At 47.1% G+C, this 21,090-nt stretch overlaps 1 protein-coding gene across 5 annotated transcripts in view; it reads right to left on the bottom strand.

Moving 5' to 3' along the window:
- Sv (paired box protein shaven) overlaps window positions 1-15,271 on the bottom strand; it is a 236,216-nt gene extending 220,945 nt beyond the window's left edge. For all 5 annotated transcript variants that reach the window (XM_076800067.1, XM_076800068.1, XM_076800070.1 and 2 more), the window contains exon 1: window positions 14,135-15,271. The gene's annotated coding sequence lies outside the window, so the exon portion shown is untranslated. The remainder of the gene's footprint in view (window positions 1-14,134) is intronic.
- Window positions 15,272-21,090: the final 5,819 nt, after the last annotated feature.

Genomic DNA, 21,090 nt, shown 5'->3' with positions numbered 1-21,090 from the left:
AGCCGATGCAAAGCGAATGCAGCCGTTGCATCGGCGAGACACGTGAATGAGGCCCACTCTCTCTCTCTCTCTCTCTCTAACGTACTGCCGGTACACGATCGGGACCGAACGTCGATCGGATATCGCGCGGCATGCAAGGAGGCGGGTCAAGATTTATCTAGCAAATAACCTCCTGTTGCTCGCACGTACCATATGTAGCAGAAGTTCCCGGCCATTTGCACCGGCTTCGAAACCTGCTGAACTAACCGTCTTCGAAAAACCAACTGGCCGTCGTCGAAAAACCGCCTCCGAGTGCCAGAAACGTTTCGCGACATGTCAATCTTCTGATTCTTTTGTTCTGTCGAACGCGTCAAATAACGCAGCCGTCTGGTTTTCTTACGACTTACACAGTACAGTGTATTCTCGATATATGTCAACAACGCGGGTCTTGCCAGGAAATGTGTTTTGTTTACACTCCTCAGGTATACCCCGCATTATCACCCAGGCCTTGGCGACATATAAAGAGAAATCACTGTACTCTAGCCTCGGAGGGCTGCTATAGTATTGCTGTAACAAAGGGCTCTGCTATTGATAACATCTATATTTTATTTGCGACCTGTTGCTCGTTCTCCTTCCACTCTATCTTCTCCCAGTGTCGGCAGATCAGGGGAATTGACTCGAACCGAGGGGAGTACAGTTACCCTCTCTCTCTGCCACTACCGGGTTAGTCACGTGACAGTGTGGCACATGCGCGACGGAGACGAAACGCGTCACGTGACCGGCCCGTGGCGGAAGCGTGGGGGAATAGCGTCGTGGAAGGGGAAATTAGAGTGGGGGACAAGTCTTAATATGGCGACGCCGTCTTCTCTAGCCCCAAAAGCTAACTATAACACGGTGCTAGGATTCCATTAACAGTAGGCTTACTGAACCCATTAAAATAACTAATATTTTTAATTTACAATTATTGAGCTTGCGAAGGTCCATCTACGTGGAATTACGCAACAAATTTATTTCTTTGGGTATATATTATTTAAAAAATACTTAGTGCACCGTAAACCTAGTGCTAAATTGACCTCTGTTGCTTATTCCCCTTCCCCAAGTCTCCCCGTTCTCTACTTCCAAAGCTAGAACGTTGCGCTGTCATTTCGTCAAATCAGACTAATCGAACGACCCTTTCTCACCCAATTACCCTGCAGGATAACAGTCCGGGATTTCACCGGACGATCGTGCGTTAAAAAAGAAACGGAGAAGAAAAAAACGTGCGTGCAAGGGTGCAATTATTCGCAGCAGCAGGAAGCGATAATTTACATTCCTGGTCACGCGTCTCCGTTCGGAAACCCCCATTTGTAGCCCCGACAGGCAGGTGTAGCGTTCACCCCCATAAATGACCGGATATTTTCTATGTCGGTACGTGCGTTACCGTAGGAAACGGTCACAGTACGAATTAGTGCGGTGTAATGCCGGGGCCGTGCAACAAGTGCGACTCGTAGGTATCAGGTGCATGCACCATTGGAAGAACATGGTACGTTGAGTACGGGCCGTTAAAGATCGACCACGGCACGTGACCGGGACTCGTCTCGATGCACGGGAAAAACGATACCCTATCGCTGTTTGCACGGATATGCAAAGCAAACCGGATCGGATCTCCTCAGAAAACTGTCCCCGCGACGCAACTGCTTGGGATATTCGATTACGTGCTACTTCTGCGAGCGCTCGTTGCAATATTGTTCGACCCGGTCGTCATTGGCCTGCGCCCCTGAAAAATGTTTGCAGGACACCGGCGCTAAATCAAAATTTCTTACCTCTTCACACACACACACACACACACACACACACACACCACAAATCATCTTGTCAAGCTGGGACTAACTAAATCTTTTTAGTATATCCACTTCTTTAAATTATAGTCATTTTGTGTAGTGTTTGAATTATAGTAATTTTTTTGGACTGTTCTAAAAGAAATTTATATCGTTTCTAAATAATTTTAATGTCTAATCTAAACCTACCAAACATCAACGGTATCTAGTAAATACTGCCCCATAAAAATGGTAACCCTAAATTTATCAATATAATAAATGCTTGGACAAGGAGATTTATTATACTATGTTCCATAAATGAATTTTTGTAGTTTCCATAATTGTAAAATATAAAATCGGTCATTTAGGACGGTGGTAGGTTTAGTGTCAAAATTCTCCAACATTTTTACCATGTTATGCTCGCTCGTATTTGCCATAAGTGCATGAAATCCACAGTCTCCTCAATTCGAAGTTCTTAGTCTTCTAATTTTATTCCAATAACGCCTCGACATTTGTAAAAAAGTTAACGTCACGCTTCCATTTTTAATTATTATTTGTGTGAAACCTGTGCAGAAACGTTCGCGACGTTTTCCCGATTAAAACGATACCCAACACGACCCGATTCGGATCTCGTTTGCTCGTGTAATCGGCGATCGAGCGGAGCCTCTATTATCCGAACCGATCGTTGGAAGATTCGGACGGCGGAGAAGCGACTTCGTAAAGAGGGTCCTGTTTCTTGCAAGCGGAGAATTTGAATTTCGCATGAGGATCGGTATGGCGATCGGCGCGGCATAGCGTGGCGCGCAGGAAGTTGATTTTAATACACGCAAGATGATTGACACGCTTTTATGATTCCTAATGGACTGACCCGATCGACGCGATGCAACATGAAGCGCTCCGTGGCGCGCAACAAGGGGGCACCGAGCATGCTATCCCGGCGCGGTAAACAGTTTTAAATCGAAACATCAGGAATATATCACGTTTGACGCGCACGCATTCCATGCTGCACCGCGTGATGCATCGCATGCTGCATCGCATGCTGCACCGCGCGGCCCTGCGCGCTGCACCTCGCTGCACGTTGCGAGACCGGCGCGGCGTGCTCTCGCGCGACCGCGAGTTCGAGTTAGAGAGGACATTAATTAAAACCGGCGGCGACTCTAAAATTAGCGCGATTTTCGTGTTTTGACGATGTGCACGAGAACGCAATCCCATGCCGGCTCACGAGACTTCTGACACGCATCGCTGGTTTTATGCTGCGAGTTTGTCATGCTTAAATAACGCGCGCCGCACGGGAAAGTAAACTCGATTATGCCAGCCCCGGCGATCGTCCGTTTTTTCCCTCGAAAATCCCGCGCTTCACTGTAAACTTCCATCGACGTTCAAGCGAACAGAAACGAAAGTAAAGAACTTCATGCTATTTATTTTAACGTTGCACCTGTAATTATTCACGCTGACGCTAAACTCATGCTAACCAACTCTACTGCGTCGAATGATCCAAATTGTTTGTTCTGCAATTCCTGAAGTCACAGAGATGCTTCCACTGGAAATGATTACACTGAATTCTCGATATATGCCAACAACACGATATATGTCCAGGAGACATACTCGAGCCGAGTTATGTTTATACTCCTCGTCGTCCGAGGCGTTTCGACCCTCGGGGTATAGTACACGGTGGTGGGGATAATTCCGCGACGTTTATCGTCCAGGCCTTGGCGACATATACGGAGAAATCACTGTATACAATTATAAAATCGTAGGAAATGTATTTAAATACAATTGCATCATTTTCACAAGGCAGAAGATATCAACTATTTTTAATGATCGTTTAGTGTGAATAATTAAAACAAATGCTGGTCGTTGTGACTGATATTATGACTCTTGAGGAATATTTTAACGTTGCGTTTATTCATAATTTACGCTAATGATGAAGGTAAGAATACGATTAAATTATTCCGACAGATTGTTGCAATATTTCCCGACAATTTAATATATTCGGTGGAAAATTAAGCGAGCCGAATGGATTGTGACGGATGAATCGGTTTTCGCATTATCGCCGATTCGACGCGAATCGTTCTCGCGCATCCGTTTTGAAAGATGGCGGCGAGGCTCGCCGCCTCTAAATCCATTGCGAAGCCTCTACACCTCCTCATTACCACTCAATGAGCCGTAACCAATTAAATCCGCGAGAAATTAGTGGTAGATTTATACCCGACGCTTCGTTCTGGTGATCTAGTATCGGCTTGATGATCGTTCCGAAGAAATCGTCGCGACTCGTGCCACAGCGCCGCCGGTTAATTAGTTATTACATATTCGATGAAAGATTAGCCTTCTGTCGCATTAGACTGTGATTTATGAGAGCCGAAGCTTCGGGTGCATCCCTCTCTTGATTTATTTCGCGTTCGCAATATTGGGTGTGCCGTAATAGCGGGCAATCAGTATCGTTCTCCGTGCTATTCAGAATTCGTTCCCAATCAAACGATCACGATTTTCTACTTAATGTTAAGAAAATCGCATTAATTTTGTGCACATCGTTACTCAACACTTTACCCACCCAGGTAGCCTATCAATGGGATTTTCAATAACTGTGCCAAAAGGAAACTTACAAAATAATTTTTCCACAAAATAACCCCAAACGAAATTATTAGATTATTATACCGGGGGTGACTTATTGGATCACGATTAAAATTCATCGAATCATGAATGATGTGTCAGAAGTTTTTAACTTCTCTATGACAATATTTGAAGCAGATACTTATTTGATAAAATATTATAACTACACCGCGGAATTTTACAGGAAATAAAAATTGTCTATATCAAATTCAGGGTACAGGAGCTACATAAACATTTGTATCTCGACTGAGTAATCTTAACGAGCTGAAAATAATCCAACTATATATATGTCGCCAAGGCCTGGACGATAAACGTCGCGGGAATTATCCCCACTACCGCGCAGTACACCCCGTGAAGGACATATACCGAGAATTCACTGTATACCGTTCAATCCTAAGAAAAGTGACATAAGTCGAAAAAAAGAAATGTTAGAGTAGCGCCATTTGAAGATAACCTAAAATAGTCAATTTTGATTTATTGTGTAAAACCAACTGTAAAATAATTTGTGGTTATTTCGATACTGGGTTAATTGTCGTGTACATTAGTTATACAAAGCACGCCGCAATTTATATGCTTACAATTTCTTTATAAATATATTTATATCGCGTTTATGATGAATGAAGGATATGTGTTGAACGTGCTGACGTGTTGAAAAATCTACGATACCGTAACCTATTTTTTAAACATCAGACGAAGTTTTAATATTAAACGTTTCGCTCTACTTCGATTAAAACTACCGTAACTTCAGCGATGAAGATCGTCTATTCGCGGCGGAGGCGATTAGAAAAATGATACGGATTGATAAAGAAATCCCATATCGTGATATCGGTGTCCTGTTCCGCCTCATTAGTCCCGGGACGGTTTTTCCAGGATCGATCAGCGGGAAATTACGAATGGCGGCGCGCGAAAGATATCGGGACCGGGGGGGGGGACGCTTATTTACGAAGCGGCGCGGCGCACGGTCGCTTCCTAATAATTCAATAAGCGACGCGCGGCAACAATTATTCCACTTGTCCGATGCAATCGAGCCTGATTGGAGTTAACTGCGCCGCGCGCGTGTACATATCGAGCCGGAGCAAGAAAGTGTATAAGCTCGTACCGGCTCCCTGATTGATACAGATGACTACATCCGAGTGATATGTGGGCCCCGGCAGAAGTAGGCGCCCGAGAACAGGTTTAAACATTCCCGCGAATCCTCCGAGAACCATGGAAAAACCGCCTGATGACACCGACCCGCTGTCACGTCTCGTTGACAGTGCTCGCATTCGCGTGGACGTCCGTGAAAATTCGCTTCGCCTCATTCGCCGACGCGACAGATTTCCAACATTTTCTGGATCCCGAATTTGCAATGGAAATTCGAGAACTTTGGAAAATTCAACAACTTTATATGCGGATCGTTACGCCTATAATTGTTATTTTATCTATTCCCACCGTTGCACGGTTACGGTCGTGCACGGTATTGCTATTTGAATATTCATCTTCATCGGGGGACACAAAAAAATAGCATTCAGGTTGCTGTTTTTCACATGTTGAGGTTTATTTAAATATATTACCTGCACCGTGGGAATCAGGCGCCATTGTTCTGTGATGCACCGGTGTTAGGGTATTTTATGTCGCAGCGGTATGTGTCAGCCATGCTCAGACAACCGATTAATTCCCTCGTTTAACCTTTGCACTGCGGGGAACTTTATATGTATTCGCAAGCACGCTAGGTGCGAGGCGGAGTCGCCAGATCGAGACTCGTTCCCCCACTCTGATTTCCCCTTCTACCACGCACACAGCCCGGTCACGTGACGCGCGTTTGGCCTCTGTCGCGCATGTGCCACAATGTCACGTGACTAATCCGGTGTTGGCGGAAAGAGAGGGTAACTGTATTCCCCTCAGTTCGAGTCAATTCCCCTGATCTGCCGGGAAGAGCGTCGTGGAAGGGGAAGGGTAGAGTGGGGGACAAGACTTGATCTGGCGACGTTGTCTTCTCTAGTCCTAAAAGCTATAATACAGTGCTAGCATCCCATTAAATCAAATTGCTTTGCTTTGAATGGACCCCTGTTGTTTCTCACCTAATTTCCCTACAGATTTCATCGGACGACCGTGGGTTAAAAAAAAGAGAACCAATTTATTAAAATTAGCAGAAGAAATCATCTCCTATTCAATTCGAGCTCCCGGCAATTGATGAAGACAATTTTCACGCAGATATCCGCAGTCTCAAAAATATAAACGCACACAACTTCATGGGTGATCGATTATTTCAGCAAATCCGCAAGTGCGTGCCAGCGGATACCTAGCATTTTTTCTCCAGGTCTCCGATAAATCACGTTCGCATATAAAAGTAGCCAGAGAAATTACAACAAGGTATCCGGCCTCCGGGGAATCGTTATCTGGCGAAGAAGACGGTAAAGGTTGCGCGATTGTACCGTTTTATCAGGTACAAGGGGCGGGGATGGGGGGAGAAACGATACGGGACGCCGCGCGCAATCGAATCGGTCGCGAATTAGAAATTAGCTGTCGCGCATTTACATATTGTGCAGGTGGCCGGTCGTAGCCGGGACCGGTCACTGTTTTCAGGGTAAAACGGGTTCCCGCGCCGGAGAGAAAAAAACCTCTAAGCCGAGTCTGCTCAGTCAGCGGGAAACCAGTGCAATAAAGATTCATGATCTGTAATACCGTGACATTAGCGAGCGTTAACGAAAACCGTCGGATCGGAAAAATCCGTGGCTCGAAAGCCACCTGTCGAGCGATCGCTCGCAGCTTCGATTCGAGCTCCGTGGAAACAACGCCGTTTCGAGGTCTCCACAATATTAGGGGGGCCGGAAAGTAATGTCGTTTCTGAGCAAGTCAACATTTCACTGATAATAACAGCTAACTTCGCACACCTACGTTGTTCGGTACAAGGCTGCAGGTTCAGGAGACTGGTTAGTTTTTTTAGAGGTTATGTTCGGAATGATCGATTCGAATCCAGAGAAGTTGCGCATTCTATTATTTATTGTCCGGATTATCTGGGAGCATTGGCTGTACGTAAATGCCAACGATGGTTTGCTAAATTCAAATTGAGCAATTTCTGTCTTTTTGACGCACCTCAATCGGAAAGGCCTGTGGCACTCGATAACGACATTTTACGGGCAGCTCACCGTAGTGAACCATACAAAAGCATTTATATATCACGGAATAAAACTAAAATGTCAATATAAAATTTGTCTACTTTAATTTTACCAAAAATACGACATCACGGCGTCACAAAAAATTGCTATATCATTATTAAAAATATTTTCTACGTTATTAAATTTGTATGTAATAAATTACTAAACATTTCGTACGAGTAAATTCCACCATTTTCCTGTGTATAACATGAAAAAAATATATACATAGAAAGGAAACATTCTAGGTCGGAAGAAATGTTTGGGAGTGCAAATAGCTTCGAATGCAAAGGGTTACTTGACACCATCGTCGACGAGCCGTTTGACATTTGCGAATCCTGTGGCTGAGCAACATTTTCCGTTTGTCCCACCCAGGAAAGAATAAAGGATTCGCAAGATTGATCCATGCGGGAACGGATTTTTGCTCGGTTCGGAGGTAGCTAAGTGCGAGAGTTGAACAGCGTCAGAAATGAAGCGAGGCTAGAAACGCTCCGGCGTTATCTGTTCTCCGGTTCCAGCATCAGCATCAGGCCGAGCCACACCTGGCCCCGATTGCGTCCCACCTATATATCTATTCCACTTGCAAACCTCCTCAACTATGCGCTCGTTCAGGCAGCTGGCCGAGGCTATCTGGTCGCGTACTCGCCGGTTGCTCGCGGTATCTGCGACGCGGAGAGTACACCAGATGGATTTACTGCGGAGCACGATCGGTTTTATTGGCGCTCTCCGCCGGAGAGAGCAACTTCGAGGCATCTCTTTCGGATCACCCTCTTCCGAGTCGTTAACTTCCCTCGAACGGGACAGGTGAAAGATAGCGGCGATCGCTGCGCCGCGCCGGTAGCCGCCGCGCACAGTATTTCCCCCCTGGAACGATTTTTCCCCCATAAAACGTGTTTACTATCGTTTCCAAAAACGAGCCGTTTATCTCCCCGTTCTTTGATCGCCTCGTTGCCACGTTCTTCACCAATTAGATTCCTCTTTCTCTCTCTCTCTCTCTCTCTCTCTCTCTCTCTCTCTCTCTCTCTCTCTCCGTGGAGCGCTTCTTCGCCGTGTTCCTAGCTCGGCCCAGGCAACTTTTCTTCGCGGATGCGAGCGCGTTTTCAGCACGGAATTACTGTTCTTACGGGCCCGAGCGAGATAAATGTAGCTTGATGGACGAATCATGAGGTTTTAATGGTACCCCGCCGCTCATTCGGCTCACCGAGCGCTTATTGCCGAGCGCCTCCGACCGAAACCGCTTCGAACTTCATCCTCCCAAGACGCGGCACAATTGAATCTCCGATCGCTATCGTCCTTTTTGGCATAGATCTTTGAACGAGTTCCCGCTCCACTGTCCTCCCCGCGCACAATGGCGCAATTCCCGCGAAGCAAAGCAAAATCACTATCAGAATTAGAGTATATGTCTAAAACCCAGTGGCGGCTCGTGTATAAGCACTCTGGAACTGCAGCGCCCCCTATTTCCACATGATGTTATCGATAACACTTAATATAGTAAAAAGTATGGAACTGTGCGCTTCACATAGGAACCCGAAATTTTCTGGAGCGCACTAATTTTAGCCACGAGCCGCCAAAATGGTACATCAATCTTCGAATCAGGCAAAGGGAGACTAGGCGCGGTTCCCGTTCTACGCGGAGTGTAACCGCGCGAACCGATGCGACCTTTCTCGAGACAATGCGAACCGGGGAAAGGGGAAATTGGGCGGACGGAGGAAAAAGCATGATCAAAGCGCCCGGTTAGATTAGCGTGCGGCGACCACCGGTGCGGACGACCGCCTGTAAATAGATTCGAGCTACCTGTAGATACCTGTAGACGTTCGTCGGGTCCGGTACAGTTGCGAGCTAGGCGGTGCACCAGCGTACCACGCCACATGCGGAGAGTACACGCGACGAGCTTAAGCTATGGTTAACCGTATAACCGCGTGCAAGCAACGCGGCGTGGCACACCGCAATTAACCACCGGACAACTACGCCGGTCCCTCGGCAAACTAATAAACGAAAGAAGAAGAAGAAGAAGAGCAAGAAGAAGATCGCGAGAGAGAAGAGGAGGAGGACATCGGCGGCCAGAGCTATTCACCCGCGCCGCATCCTTGACATGGCCGCGATCGGATCGGCCACCACCTAGACCGCATTCCAATCCGACGGTGACAACCCGGAGATCCACGGTGACGATTCACGAGATCGACGCCCTCGGGATCGGAGGATCGGACGATACCTCGTTTCCTGTGGTCCGATCGATCCTTTCAACGATTATCCCCAACGACGATGTTTCCGGGGGACAACGAACGCGGAAGAGGGTGACCGCTAATCTAGCTAGTCCTAGAGTCATTTTGGTGGTGATCAATTTTTTATTTTAGTCTCATTTAATTTTTTAATCTTTATTGCTGGTTATCAAAGCAGGCTGACTCATTCGACGCTTCTAGGAGAACTGAAGAGAATGCACATCGAGAGGACGGACATAGCAAACCAGAGGTCATTTTGGTTGTGATCAATTTTTGATTTTAATCTCCTCTTTCAATTTTTTAAGCTTCGTTGCAGGTTAAGTTGCCGAAGCAGGCCGATGTACTCGACACTTCTTGCAGACCGAGAGGATGGACATAGCAAACCAAAGGCCATTTTATATAATATATATTCAATAACTACATAATGAATCTGGATATACAGTATGTTTATCATAAGTGAGCTCAATGTGTGTTCAGCTTGAAGGTCTATCAGAGAAGGACGATACGATACAACGCGAACGCGAATTAGCATGCTCTCCATATAGAGTGGCATGCTCATTAGAATATAATAACTGCCAATAGATGTCGCGATTACAATCTTACGGAAGAGTCCTACATTGGTGATGGTCAAGTTTTAAGTTTAATCTCTTCATTCAATTTTTTAATCTCTGTTGCAGGTTAGGTTACGAAAGCAGGCCAATTCCCTCGACGTTTCTTGCAGAACGAGACGGACGGGCATAGCAAATCTAGCTGGCTGATTGTGGTGATCGTCAATTTTTAATTTCAATTTCTCAATTTATTTTTTCAATCTCCGTTGCAGGTTACCAAAGCAGACCAATTCACTCGACGCTTCTTACAGACCGAGAGGACGGACATAGCAAATCTGTACGTGATTGCGGTGATCGTCAATGTTTAATTTTAATTTGTCAATTTAATTTTGCAATCTTCTCTTCAAGAGCAGATCCATTCACTCGATGCTTTCAGAAGAAACGAGCATGCAGAACGAGAGGATACGCACAGCAAATCTAACTAGCCTTTTTTACTCTTCGTCGCAAGTAGCTGAAGAAGCAAATTAATTCCACGAAGTCTGACACGAGAAGTATGGACGACATTGAAGTAAATTTTACCCGTAAGATCGATCGTCTAATTAGAACCTGAAGATGGGACATCGACACCGGAACTACCGAACAAAGTCAAAACGACTGGTTGAAAAGAATTCGCGAAGTAGGATATACGAGGGGACAGTTAAGCGGTGCCCCGGCAGGCAATCATTCGCGCGATAAACCGTGTCAGTATACATCGTAGGGCTTTTAATCTCGGTTTAATCATGCGACCGATCGAAGACACGGGAACAGCAAACCGAGCGCAACGGCCGCCGTTGTTCGGTGTTGATCGCTTCTTTAACCGCATACCCAGCCGCGCCGCGTAATATCACTTTGTTGCCTATGAATGAGCCGTACGAACGGCTCTGATAGGCGTTAGATTAGATCGGGTCGAACTTTTCGAAACGGTTTGCCAGCTCGGGACCGCATTCCTGTTTGCGTGCACGACACGTAATAGCCGCGTAATACCATGGTGAAGCCGTTCTGTGTAATTCTCGCCGGCCAGCCGGAGATTTCTGGAGAGGAGATCTGTTCGAATCGTTAAGAGAAAGACAGACGCGCGGGAAAAACCGGCGCACGGCAGAGCCGAGCTGTAAATTTTCTAATAACGATCGGGCTGTGTCAAGCCGAGTCGCGTCCCATCGCGAGAACGAGCCTTCCGGCGGCGTTGTAAATTTCAGGCATCCACTTTTATTGAGGAATTACGCTACCGGGATCCACCGATCCTGGTCCGATCGATCCAATTTTTTTTTTCTCTCTATCTCTATCAAATCTCAACGGCGATCCAAGCTCGATCAATTAAAACAGAGATTGTTTAACCAATCCGCTCGGAACGGAAATATTCTTCACAGGCGGCGACGTGCAATTATCATTAACTACCGTACAGTCGAAGAAAGCGATTGAAGTTCATGAAGAAATTATTCCTGGTTTCAAACGAGCGTGCTCCACGCTGATACCAATGGGACATCTGTTTGCTTTCTTCGAGATCTGTCCGAGCCCACCAAGATGACAACGGCGATTAAGGAATCTAATTAGCCCTTTCGGGTCAGTGGTAGATACACACGGCAGCGACCTCCGATCGATCAATTACTGGCCAGGTTGAATTGTACGGTTCGATGCGAAATGACAGTAGAAAATGACTCGGATGTCCAGCTGAGATAATGGTCTTCGAGTCAAGCGAACGTTTGCCGTATGATAGGTTCGAGTTTCCAGCAACTTAAGGCGCACCACCGTGCTGACGAGCGTTATTTATTACGAGCGTTCAACAGTCGCGAAGAGAATCAAACGAAACGCCCCGGACTCCGAAAATTGATGGCGATAGTTTGTCATTCCCGAGCAAATACGAATTCCTTGAATAGGAACAGCGGCCTCGAAGCTCCGAATAATTCTCTGAATAATCTCTCAATCCTCCATACTTCGAATCTTCTCTTTCCCTCTTCTCTCCAGTCTTTTAATCATTAAACTGCAGATTTGATGAACGCATGACAAAAACGTCTAACGCAAGAGTGAATTTCAGAGGTTAGAGGAATTTCAAGATGCATTATTTTCTTCAAGACAATTAAATGAGAAAACACATATCTCCATTTAACTTCGGCTGCTTACAATCGACCTCGACAATTTTCATTCTGCATTTGAATTTACGAATATTGAGAATGCAAAGATGCATCCATGAGGAATTATTTAACAAATTGATTTCTTTGGGTATATAATATTATTTTTTAAAAAATGCCGACAAATTTTGATAAATACGTTCGCGTAATTTTGTATAAAGTAATGTCAAATAATCATCTTTGAGCAACGTAAACCTAGCGTTAAAGACGTAATGGCGTCCACGGAGGAAGCATCGATCATCCCCGGGCACGCTGATCACCGTTAATTCCTGTTATCAATTTGCCCGGAACCCGGTGCATCGAAAGTGGCCGAACCCTTCAGCCCTATCGTCTGTCAACCCTTGTTCCCTTAGCTGCCGACGATTTCGGGCGCGTTTTTCGGCGGCGACCGCCACCTGACGCAACAACTGTCTCGCCCCGAGATGGCAGTTGTCTTCAAAAGCAAGGCTAGGGCAGCAGGTAAGGGTGGAAAAGGGGCAGATGCCGGTAGCTCGCGATTAGAAACGAATTTCTCGAAATAATAAGAACCACTTAGCCCTAACCTGCACGAGACCGATCTTATCAGTCCGTCGATCGGTCAAGCTCGATCAAAAGATAACGAAGATGTTGCGTTATTTGTCACAGGAAACGGAAGGATTGTTTCTACATGCAACCCATGAATTTTATAATGACGATTCGAGCAGATCTTTGGATAAACCCGTGCGACGCCTATACAGCGTTTACTCGATATATGTCCCGAACACTCAGGGACATATATCGGCTAGAAGATACTATTCTTTGATACAGAAAAGAAGAACAAAGCTTCTTGGACCCTCACTGGGTATACCCCGCGGCAGTGGGGGTAGTTCTGGGACTTTCATCGGCCAGATATTTGTGACATATATCCAGTGAAGAAATCGGTTGCGAACGCCAGTTGTTGGATAAAATGATGGATTTCACTGGCGAGACCTCCCTGTCTCCTTGTTAAAATCAAGTATTTCAGAAGAAGCTTCCGATCGCCGTCGGACAGGTTGGAAATCGATCCTACAGTGGATCACGAGGAGCAAGTTCGCGAAATTAAACGAAATCCCGTCGGAATACCGCGAATGGTGCCTCCGGAACAACGCCCCCGTACCCGTCACCTCGAAAATTATTCCTACCGCTTTTTGCGAGCCGTTCGCCAGTCATTAACTCCGCCGGCGTATCTATCATTATTACGTACGAGCAGTCGTCTATAATTGGCGAATGTAAACACAGCGTGTGCCGGTTTGTGTGTGCGTGTGAATTGCGTGCGCGTAACCATCGTCACACCATTCAGCAGCCTGTTGTGCGCGGATAGATCTCTGCTGCTGCGCGAGAATTCTTTGCTTTTTATCGGATGACACCTTTTTATTGGAAGAGGACTGACCGATCCAGACAATCGCTAATGAACCAGACACTGTGCGTTGAGGCGATCGTTTCAAGCCCGTCGCGTGCAACCATTAACCCTGGAGAACCTGGAGGAACTTTTTATGGAACTGTTACACCATTTCGTTCGCGGGAAAATTGACAAAACGACGCGAGGGAATGTCTAATGAACGGGACACTGTGCGCAGCGACGATTGTTTCACGCGAGATCTATGGCCGAATTCGCCCGAAATTCGACACGCAGAGGAATGGTGGAAATGGCTCCGAGAGCACGGAGGGATTAGGCTAAAAACTCACCCGAATTCGCAACGAATCGCTGCGGCCTTGTCCGCCGTCGTCTGCCTATATCCCTCGATCACCGCTTGTCCGCGCGTTGAAGTCTCTGAATATTCACTGAACAGGCAACACTTCACCGTTCGAGCATCCCGTCGCACCGTTCACAGTGCCTTATCATAACCGCACGATCTTCTTCGTCACAGAATAATAACCCCTTCGCGATCGACTTCGCCAGTCACCGTGCACCTCAGTTTACCCGTGGACCTCGAAATCCCTCGGATCCTCGGACCTCGACGACCTCGCAAACGAATCTCACTTGGAAAATCCTGAATCCCTTGGGTCCCGGTTCACCGGAAGCTCGAAATCCTCATGCCCGGTTTGCGACCAGCCCTAATCCGTTTCGGATCGGATGTTCAGACGATGCACCCTGAACATGGTCCCGCGGTTATCCAGCATCGACGGCACACCGGGGACGTTTCACAGACGCATCTAGGCGAGAGAGATGCTCAGTCACCGTGGATCAGGTGTCCATTAAGACTAACCGGCTCGTTGGTCACCGCTGCGCGAAACCTTCCGGATCGCTGGTCCCGCTGATCGCGTGGCTGGACGCGTGTGATGTCAAGGGTGGGGGCTGGGTGGTTAGGTGAAAGAGGAAGTGTTGGACGCCAAAGATTACGGCGAGATATCCTCGGGGATCCTCGATCACAGCTCTACCATCCCAGAACACCGGATCGGACGGTGTGCGTCTTCATTGATCCTTTGCCGAAGCTAGAGAACCGGAAGAGTAAATGTCCGCGTGAAGCAGAGGTTGGCGCGAGCGTCTTGACAGTGGTCCTCGGATCCTCGGGTGGTCTTCAGATCCCGGTGGATGTCCGGTGTGATCATCCGTGATCTCCGTGTACCGTGTCGCGTGAAGGCTTCGCGAGGCTACCGAGTAGTACACCCTGGTCGTTTCCCCTGGTCACACAGTGGCACGTGTTCGACCAGGAACCGTTGAACTGTAGAATCTCGATGAAGGATGACGGTTATCCTTCCGAGGACGAGCAGCCACCGTGGTAGCACACGAGCGAGCCTGACCCCTTGCCTCTACGTCCTGCGTCTTGGTGTCTACGGTTCGCCGTTCTACCTCGTGGAGCGTGCAGCAGGAGGCGTGCTGTCCCGGACTGGACTAGCCTGGGCCCCTGGAGTAGAGAGGGCCGGTCGCGCTTCACCTCCGCTTCACCGACCTCCCTCCACTCTCCGGCAACAGCAGCAGCACACAGCACAGCACAGCACAGCACGGCCAGGCCTGGCCCTCTCTTTCTCTCTTTCTCCACCTGGGCACTACGTTCCTTCCTAAGCCTCGCAACCGAGGCTTTACCTGTCTCTGCTTCTCCCCTTCTACCGCGACCGACCTCTCCTGATATCAGCCCAGAGGGGGAGAACACGCGGATCAGGACGAGGAGAACGAAAATGAGAGAGAGGGACAGACAGAGCGAATCGAGATAGATAGAGAGATTGTTCTACGGGGGGACCGGGGAGAGTTCGAACACGGGACCCACTCTTCTGACTTTCTTGGCAGTGCTTTCGTGCACGGGAGTAACGACGCCCCCACGGTGCTCCGAGGTGTGGAGAGACACTGCTCCGATGTTGACGAGGTGACGAACGGGGCGATAGATTTTAGGGGACTGTCAATGATACTGAGATCGTAAAAGACGGTGCTAACTTTAACTAGTCTCCTCTAGAGACCCCGATCTGCTACATTGTTTATAATAATACAGACTGTAGGCGCTCGGGGAGTCACTGTTTTGAAGTCGACGAAGTGTCCCCCTGTTGCCAGATTTTAGGGGGCTGTGCATGATAATGTTCGCAGGTTGCTGGGCATAGAGACTAGGACAGTAGGGTGCTAGCTCTACCTAGTCTAGAGAGCACCATCTACTACATTATTTATAATAATAAAGACTGCAGGCACTCGGGGAGTCACTGCTTTGAAGTCGACGAGGTGTCTTCCTTTTGCCAGATTTTATGGAGCTGTGTCTAGGACTGGCTACAGAGATGATACAGAGATTCTAAGTTGCCTAGCATTGGGACAAGTGAGTTAGGACGCTGCCTCCTCTGGAGAGCCCTATCCACTTGTCTATAGCAATCAGACTGCGGATCTTGCAAAATAAAAATTGTCTGCATCAGTTGCGAGACGTAGTAGCCATTCGGAAAAATTGTGTGAATCTTTCTATTGTTTCGAATTGCGCCAACTTGTCTTTCTCATAAATCCATAAAATCCGCACCGTCTGCAATTTGCAATCCGTGGACACAACAAATTCAGACCGATGTTTAGCGAAGCGTCCATGCGACTGCGAACAAAGAGCGAAACGGCACCGATTAGGTTCGTCGAGAGGCCACGGGGGAAAAAGTGCGGGAAACACATGGTCGAAACACCGAGGGAGAAACGCGGATCAGCTGGTGTCCGTCGTCGATATGAAGAACTCGTGCACGTTCGACCGTTAAACGCCCTTCACCCTTCACCCTTCGCGAAGGTGAGCACATGGCCCGCACGAAGAAGGGAACGCCGGGGCTCCTCCGAAGACACGCACGTTCCTCCTTCGGCCGTGTTCTTATTAATGGCATACATTATTACGGGGATGGTAGTAACGGCCGCGTCAACGGTCCCGGGCACCTGACGCCTTGTAACGAGTTGGGCCCTTGCCGAAGGCCCCTGTGCCAGAGGCGGGGCCCTTCTCCGGCCTTTTCGTCACGATTACGTCGCCCGGGCACGGCCCAGACAACTCCGGTAGCTTCTTCGCTTCTTGTCGAGCTTGTGCCCGATACCCGCCGATGATAAAGGATCGTCGATCGGCTCTGGCGCCGCTAAAGGATCCTTCGATCATTTGTGAGCGAGAGAAATACTATGGACTTTTATCAATTTATTTTATTATTAGACCGCAGGTATTGAAATAAAAATTACCCGAAACACCAGATGGCGTTCATCGAGTGGCACAGGAATTGTACCAAAATGGCGGCACCAAATTAGACGACCGAATGAGAAATAGAAACGCTCCGTCGTCCTTCCGCCGTCGAAGCGAGTCACGTCCGTGTCCGACGGAACGTGGAAATTTCTACAAAAATTCAATGGCCTTCCTGTTCGATCTGTTTCACACGCCCACGCGCTTCGTTAGGCTCGATGGGCGACCGCGTTGATTTATAGTCAAGTGCTGGAATATAAACGAGAAGCAACAACTTTGCCCAAACTCCAATTTAACCGTGGTGGGGGAGGGCAGTTTTGTTCTGTGCAGGAAGCGTGGTTCCGCTCGGTTCCGCCCATAACGGTGACGGTGTGAACACGAGTCCGCGTGGACCTCGGAATATCGTGGAATTTCGGGCCACGATCTCGTTCCGTTATTGGTCAGACATACCCGAAATGCTCGATCGCTTCGCACAGTGAAACTAGACGATTTCCACGCTCCACGCCGTTCCTCGAGACCCTGAAGCTTCATGTACAAAAATCACAAAGACAAGAACAGTTAGACTGCGGAATTAATGCGTTACAATCGAAGGCAGTAGGCAGATCAAAAGAACTTAACACATGGGACCAGTCAAAATGGCGGGGTCTAATATTTTCAATTTAAAATGATCAAGATTCTAAGGATACAAATTTATATCTTTGGATATACATTATTTTTACAATATTGCTAAAAATGTGGGTAGCACGTTATTTTTATAAAATAACGCAAAATGGTCGCTTTTAGTGCTCCGCAAACCTAATGTTGAGAACGCATTAGCTCCAGCTGATTAAAACTATTAAACAAAGATAGAGCCTTCCTTTTGCCTTCTGCTTTTTGGCAGTCTGCTAATTACCATTTCCTCGACAAATTAAAATTCCTGTGAAAAGCCCACTGGGAAAATGGTTGAATTTTCTATCAATTTTCAATTCTTTAATAATTGAGCTGTAGAGCTAAGGGGTTATTGAGTGGCCCTATTAATGAATTAGAGAGTGTTGAATTTTCGGAACGGAAAGAAGTAGGCGGGGAAAGGATTAGCAGGTCCGATGATCTATTCGGGGCGGAGATAATAGGGTCAGGTACGTGTGGAGTGGACGAAACTGATGCGGTACAGTCAAAGGAACGTTGCACCTTACGCCACCGAGAACCACCAGCTAGTAACAGGTGCCACAGCTGTTTCAGCAAGTGCAACGAACGATAGACACAGACACACTTGGACTCGGCTATTAGAACTGTTGCTGTGCCGACCGGGCCGGGCCGGGCCGGGCCAGGGCAAAAGGGGTGCATAAGCTATGCGAGCAAAAGGGGCGAAGGTGTTGCGAGCATACCTTTTTATGGCACGACCGTTGAACCAGCCGGACAGGATGCCGTGCGCTCGACTTTTCATCTGCTATCGTTAAATAGCCTCCCCAAAGACGCTTTTATATTCCTGCACGGTTAAACAGCTCTCCGCGGCAACGAACGCACCGTTCGTTGCGAGTTTGGGGCCAGAAACGAGGCCAGTGTTTCCTTGAATATGTTAAGAGCTAATTATGCCCGGCCCTTACGAGCCCGTGAGAGAGTTATGACGGCCGTATCAACCATTTCTGCCCCGAAGATTGCACGCCAATTTGTACGGGCCACGTGGTAACACTGTCCCCATGATACATGGAAAATGTCAATTTGCTGCAATTCGGTGGAAACGAATTGCCTTTATTGTCTGCTTCTACATTTGTAAAACGTACCTCGGTGATCGGGAAAAAGAAAGCCTCGGGAGAATGTTCTTGGCGCAAAAATATTTTTTACATGTCACATGACACTTCACCTTGCCAACCGAGAAATTGTCAACTTTTTACTGTACAGTCTTCTGTACATAATGCATAACTTTTCAGCCAGTGAATTCCTCGCCTTAATATTTGGATTTTTGGTATTTTCTCGGCGAGATGTGTAGGATTATATGGAAAAGAGTTGAACATTTCTGGGTTGCCGAGGTGAAGTTTACATTAAATCTGCGGTTAGTCATCTTGAGCCGCGAGAAATGTATTTATGAAGCATACCTCGCCGACCAGAGCCTCGAGAGAATGATCTCGAAAATACGAATGATTCTAGAATATAGAGATAAAAGGAACGTAGGATTTCAGCGGGAGTTTTCGAGGAAGATTTACGGTTTAAGGAAACAAACAGAGGGGCGAGCGCGACCACTTATCGAGCAATATGCTTGCCCGATGCGCGTTTATCCCGATGCTTTACAAAGTGTAAATCTCCTCGGCCCGAGTAATGGATCGAATCGGTACGAGCGCGAATACCAAATTAACCAGTTAGGCGTATCCATTAAACGGCACATCGCGGAGATAATACACGGGGAGAAGGTAATTCCCGCTTGAACGCGGCAGGATAAGCCGAAGGGATCGATCCCGAGGATCGAAATAAACGCCTGTGGCGAAACCGGCAAGTGCGAATTGCCAGCCGAGAGCGAACCTTCTTCCAGAGATGAAAATTTAAGCGACACCGTGAAAAAAGAAAACGCACGCGCAACGTGTCGTTTCTCGGCCATGAAAATCGACCGATAACGCAAACCTCGGGGACTTTAAAAGGACTCCGGCTTATCTGTCCTGATTACTATGATAAAGACTGCGATCTGGGGACGAAAGACGGTGCGCGATTAATGCGCCTCGAGAGCGTAGTTTACGGTCGTAGTGGTGAACGGCTTGCAACTCGAGAAATAGAAAATAGAAAATGGACGAACGAACTGGAGTGAAAGCAAACCGTTTTGTTTGCCAGGAGGCTTACCGCAGTTTTAATGAACGAGTCACGGCCCGCGAACCGCTCGGTTTTCTTGCAGTTGACTCTGCCTTGCACGATGCACGAGTTCCTCCGGCTTTTTAGAAACCTGGTGGCTCGAGATCATTGTTCAAAATTTCGAAAATTCTTTCAATTATGAAAAGCACAGTATGTTTACTGCTTCTCGTTCGCGTTGGATTTTAACTTGAATTATCCCTTGACGTTAAAGACGTCTCAGAGACGCCATGTTTAACATCAATAGCAATTATTATGCGAAAAATTATTCGCTGGGTCTACGGGACCCAAAATGACGTTTTCTAATATTTACGATTATTCAGATTGTGGAGATCCATCTACGTGAATTCACTCAACAAATTGATTTCTTTAGGTATATATTGTTTCAAAAATGGCGAAAAACTTGGATAGAAATATTCTTCTTATTTTTGAAAAGTAATGTAACATACTCACTTTTAGTGCTCCGTGAACCTAGTGTTAATTCACGATTGCAGTATTTACGCGATATATGTCTAAAACACGGGTCTATCCACGGACATATATCGGCCAGGAGACACTATTCCTTGATCCACGCGACCTCGCACTCGCGACTTTTATCGGCTAGGCATATATTGAGTAGACACTGTATTGTGATTGTAAAGATGCATTCAATTATTCAACATTTCTTGAAAGTGGCTAAAAGTTTTATTTTCAGAAATATAAAATGGTCATTTCTAATGTAAAGCTAGTGTTAAATAATAAATGGTACCATTAGTTTCATTGAGTTCGTACGTCAAGGGCTGAGACGAGAATCTTGATTGTTTTAAACGCAGCAAAGATGGACGTCGAGCGTCTGGAACGTTGCACGGCTCGAGAAAATGCGGGACAGAGCTGACCAATAGAAAATGGACGGTGATCGCGGCTGATAGATAGGTATCATCGGTCGAGGAAACGATTTCGCAGCAAATGTCGATGTAATCGTAGGTCAGCAAATATAGCACCGCCAGCAGGTGCAGGTTTCCTCGAGCCCCGCCGGACGTAGGGTAGGTAATGTCTTTCAGGTCTGCTCCTTTTCCAACCCACTCCCCTTCCCCTTCGATTCTTTCTGTTTTTTTTTGTCCTACCTTTCGAGACGCGCGTGTGTTCATTACGTCTGCCGGCGCGCGAGAACCTTATCCCAAGATCTGAAGGGCTCTCTACGGGACGCGTTTATTAATTATGCTTGTTTCACGGCATAATTCGGTTAGC

This window comes from Halictus rubicundus, chromosome 14, assembly GCF_050948215.1.
Source record: "Halictus rubicundus isolate RS-2024b chromosome 14, iyHalRubi1_principal, whole genome shotgun sequence".
NCBI lineage: Eukaryota > Metazoa > Arthropoda > Insecta > Hymenoptera > Halictidae > Halictus > Halictus rubicundus.
Note: the sequence above shows the minus strand (reverse complement) of the source record. Positions and strands in the feature narration are given on the sequence as shown.